This window comes from Gavialis gangeticus, unplaced genomic scaffold, assembly GCF_001723915.1.
Source record: "Gavialis gangeticus isolate Ggan-Ray unplaced genomic scaffold, GavGan_comp1, whole genome shotgun sequence".
NCBI classification, from domain to species: Eukaryota; Metazoa; Chordata; order Crocodylia; family Gavialidae; genus Gavialis; species Gavialis gangeticus.
In genome coordinates this window covers 9,029,020-9,034,266 of record NW_017729005.1, presented here as the reverse complement: position 1 = coordinate 9,034,266, position 5,247 = coordinate 9,029,020, and the positions used below count along the sequence as shown (strand labels likewise).

Below are 5,247 nucleotides of genomic sequence, written 5' to 3'. Positions count from 1 at the left end.
TTCGTGCACACAATTCAGATTGTCCACATGTTCCTTCCCTTCCCCTCACAGACTTCCTCCAAGCCCCTGCCATATCTTTCCTGTTTTGTGTGCAATTATTTAATGAAAAAGGCATTTAGACAGACAGGATTCTAGAGGGGGAGCTCACTGAAGCCAAGAGCTAGTTTGCCTATTGGGGCAGGTTCTGCCTGCAGCAAAAGGTGGAGTCAGCTAAAAGCTTTGATGGTCATCTCTGTTTTCTAGCTTTCCTTCATCCATGCTTCAAATTTCTGTTCTTCCCCTGAACCAGGGTCTTATAACAATTTCCCTCTTTTTCTCTGTCCTATCAGTATCCAGAACAACCACCTTCATAACTGAATTCCAATGTGCTGAACTTCTTCAGGTTCCTCAGAGTTTTCTCTGGGTTCAGAGTGCAGGATCTAGTTTTAAAGCAGATCTATTCCTCCCTTTGATGCCAATGAAGAACAGAGATCCAAACCAGGAGCAGGTCACCAGTGAGGAATTATGTCATTTGTACACCCGGGGAAAAAATATCTCCACAGTTACACTTGGTGAACCACAACTCTCATATCCCGCTCATCCAGAATACACTGATCTCTTAGTTGCTGTCAAGGAAAGAGATGCATGGGTTGAGAGAGCAGAATATCAGACTTGAACTTCACAAGGCAGAGCGGAGATGAGAATTTGCTATAAATTTTTAGCTAGTTAATTAAACACAACTTTATGGGGGTCTGAGTAGCTATTAATCTCAAACCAATGATGTTTAGAATTTTACAAGCAATTTAGTTCAATAATTAACATAGAAGCCTTCAGCTGTCTTCACTGAAGGAAAAATGTTAATAATTAATTAATTAAAGTTAAATTTAGTATCATTGGCCTTTTAAACAGTGATAAACATTACAAATTTCTCATACTAAATAACAGTCAAATTCTGCCTGAGCACTGGAATCACTTGTGCGCAAGTCCGTACGAACTGCTCTTCCTTGTCCATTTGTCACCCTCACATTCCCCTACACACACCTGACTGCAGCTTATGCCCTGCACATCACTGTCCTTTCTCCACTGGCTAAGCAGGGAGCATTCATCATCTCCTATGCTCATTCTAGCATCTGGTAAAGGTTTAAAAATTCCTCATCTTCTACACAGAGACTATCTTTTATATCTGGGTGAATTCTCCAAAGATGACAACTCTGACCTTAAAAGTATTTCAAATACTGCAGTTGTAGTAAAAATGATCGTTGCAAGATTCCACTGGGATGATTAAGCAAATGTTCAGGATGACCCTGAAAACTGCAGAAAAGAAAAATTTGGCACTGTTGTTCTAAGTAAATTCATCTCTGATATTAGATTTTACCTAGTGGCACCTTCAATTACATGCTTCAAATAAGGACTTAATTTAGATTTAATAAGACAGCTATTGCATGCTAATTAAATAGTAATGGATTATTAAAAACATATTTTCTTCAGGTTTAACAACCCTGTAGTAGACGCATCTATCTGAACCTGAATACACATGGTTTTAATTTTCCATTAGAATCAAAGTAAAACATAATTGCTGAAAGTTGAAGTGCGTCATTAGATCCAAGAAGACTATTATATGTCTATTACACTAGCATGGATTTTATGGAAGAATTAATATGTAACACTTACTATTTACCTATTAAATAGCTAAACTTAGTTTAGAAAACCTTCTCAATATCTCACATATAACAACTAAATTTAGATGAAAAAGAATACTTCAGTATGAACCCGTAGTGTTATCCAGCCTCACCACAAAACTGGCTGGTAAGTCAGGGCATATTTTGTTTTTTTTTTTTAAAGAAAAAAGATTCCCTATTAAAAGGAATTTAATTATTCCTAGAGACAAGTTTTGATCATAGAAGAAGTATAGTGCACTTTTTATAAAGTGCAAGTTAAAAAAAAGTTATCTATATCAGATGCCAAGAATTAGGTCATTTTTAAGTCTCTGGCCAATTCCTCAGCCAATTGGAATCTACTTCTGAGACATGTAAAACTATTTATCTTTCTAAAAATCTGGCTATTTCATTAAACACTTCTACACATATTGATGTATTAGGTACCCCTAGCAACTCAATAAACACAAAATAATGTTAAGGATGGTCTTAACTAATATAAGCTAATTTAATAATTGTGGGTATCAATTTAACTAGCATTGATGGAAATAATACAATTAATGGATTCTTTGTTAATTAATAGTCACCTGCAGTGCTAAGGTTGTAGAACTTGTGGTGTTTATGGTAAGTTCTTTACAGGGCTTTAACCCATCTGAGTCTACAGAAATTTCCATTGATTTAAGGGGGTCAGGAAAAGTTCCGTAATTTTGATACTCAAGCATTTCGATCCCAATGAGAATCATTTTTATTAAAATATTTGTTGAATATTTGAATTCCAGAAAAGTTCAGCTCTAAGGCAAGATGGAAGATGACAACGATCACTCTGGCCTTCCCAGTAAGTGCTTTGACATAGCTACTGCCATCATGGTAGAAACTGCAAAATTGCTTCACATGTTTGGTTGTCTTATTCTAGTGCCAAATTTGAGGACATTTTAAAACCACTACCTGGTTATAGGTAAGAGAGCCTCTGCTGAAACACTATTCTCCACCCCTTTTAGAGCTGGAAAAGAAAAGGCGCTCTTAGCCAGGATAGAGGCAGAATGTGAGTGCCAGTTTGTATTAACCCCTGCTTATGATATAACTAAGCATCTCTGGGATGACAAGCTCCTAAAACAATTCCAGAGCATAGATACAGTACTAGCATTTGTACCAGTTTTCAGTGACATACTTCATTAACACAAGTTGCTTGCTGTTGGATTTCATTTAACCATCCTGTTCCTAGAAGCTCTCTGAGTTACGGTTACTTCCTCCCCAGAACACAGACCTCGTACCTACTCCAGGTATGAGTTCACTGCTAAAGAATGAAAGCCTCTCAGCAGCATAGGCTGCCTGGTGAGTGTCTGAATGATTCTGTGCCCATAGTGATTTTTCTACTTTTTTTAAGCACCATGTATTTTAATAATAAAATTTCCACTTAGTCCAGGACTGTATATTCCTACATTAATACAAAATATTTCTTTGCTAAGACTTTAATACCTTGGCTCTCCAAAAAAGAAAGAAACAAAATTCACACTTCTGAATATAATTCACTGTTTGCAATGAATATTTATATTATTCAGATTTTGGGGATAATCTGTGATTTGGTATTGCTTTTAGAGATAATGTAAATGTCACAGGTTTTTACTTTTATGGATTATAGAGGCATTGAGTATTTTTACATAGTAGGGTGTTTTAGTCATTTTGTCTCACTGTACCGAAATGATCTATAAAGCTTGTTATTATAACTAGCTAATTATTAATGTTAAGCAAATGTTTTCCTAATGCAGCTATCTGAAGCCATCAGATAAACTATAATTTGTGACTAGACATCGTATTTGGTAATAGCTTAACACGGTGGAGTCAGAATCCATTCATTAGCTTCTGGCATACAGCTCCAGCATTCTGGTTAACAGAGCAGAGATTAATGTGAACATTGTACTCAGGACTGCCCTCACACTGTGATCCCAATGGATTCAGATTCATCTACAAATCAAGGCCAAGAATCCTTTCTTTGAATAGTAGCAAAACCATCACCAAATTTTAAAGGGTGACACTTGTAAAGTAAAGATTATATGTTACTCTACACAATGTGCTAGGCATCTCTGATTTTCATTTTATTTATATGCCAAATGGGACACACATTTATTTTATCTGAATTATATGCCAGTAGTATTCTCTCATCCGGGAAAATGCATTGTGAAAACCTTTTGAATGATATGTAACTGATGGGGGAGGGGAAGGAAATGTTCATTATTAGATGGAGAAGAGATGAACTAATTCTTATAGCACCCTTTCTTTCTTCTAGGTGTAAGAAATTAGAGGTAAGCTCCTTCAGTGCTCAACTTCCTACTGGTCTTCTGGCAGCCGTCTACAAGACATTAACCCTTTAAAAAAAAAGCAAAAGGGATACAGGGCCTGATCCAAAGTTGAGATCAAAGAAAACACTGACTTCAATGAACTCTGAATTAACCTCACTATGCATTCCACACTGTACTAGTGTTGCAGATGATTTCAGATGTAGCTAAAAATCTCAAGAGCAAGAGGTAATAATTCAAACAAAATTGCCACTCTAAAAAAATAAAAATAAAATACTGCCAGTATATTCCAAATTTAAAAGTAGTTTCAGCAAAGTTCAAAGCAAGATATGGCAAGGCTCATAAGTGAGCTTCAATAAATTCATAATCTGCTCCAGTAAACCTCAAAGATGATTCCAGCAAAATTCAAAGGCCACCAAAGATACTCAGAGCTGCTAACTTCAGTCAAAGCAGAGGTTTCATATAGATCAAGGGCCCAGTCATTTCCTATGTGAGGAAAGAAGCTGATTATAAAACAGGAACTTCTGCAATGTTTCCATCATGGAATTTCCACCAAAATACTCTAGTTTTGAGTTGTTTTCTGACAAGAAAGGTCAGGGGTGGTGAGACTACAAAACTGCGGACCTCAGGGAATGTTTCATAGCATCTTGTTCAGACCCTGACCTCCCCTGCCATGGATGCCTGACCTTGAAGAGGGGTAGCAGAGTAGAAGGCAGCTGACTGTCCTTGCTGTGACTGAATATCTATGCAGCAGCAGGTGCCTCCCCACAAACAATTCAAGAGAGAAATCTGAGCCTGGGAATCTGCAGGTGTTGTTAATAGTTGAAAGAGGAATCTTGAACCTCTCCACTGCTATTGGGCTTTTTGGGGCACAGGGGATGGTGTTGATGGCCAGCAGTGATCAGTGTTGAAAGATGATGGCCAGGTTTATTGCTCATCCATGTGGGCATCAATGATACTCCCAGCGGTGACTCTGGGTGAAAGGGTGAAGGGGATACAGGCTCAGGTGGTATTCTCCTCGATTCTTCTGGTCAAGGAGAAGGGCCTGGGAAGCAGTGGATACATCCTGCAGGTCAATGCATGGCTGTGCATATGGTGTCTCAGGCAGGGCTTTGATTTCTTTGACTATGGGAAGTTGTTCCAAGAAGGACTGCTAGGAAGAGATAGGATCCACCTGATGAAGAGTGGAAAGAGCATCTTCACAGACAGGCTCACTAACCTGATGAGGAGGGCTTTAAACTAGGTTTGCCAGGGGATGGAGACCAAAGCTCTGAGGTAAGTGTGGAAGTGGGTTATCTGGAGAAAGCACAAGCCGGGGG

At 38.2% G+C, this 5,247-nt stretch overlaps 1 protein-coding gene across 3 annotated transcripts in view; it reads right to left on the bottom strand.

Moving 5' to 3' along the window:
* The window catches only part of CREB5 (cAMP responsive element binding protein 5), a 427,781-nt gene that overhangs the window by 59,515 nt on the left and 363,019 nt on the right, over positions 1 to 5,247 (bottom strand). The gene's annotated exons all lie outside the window — the stretch shown is intronic.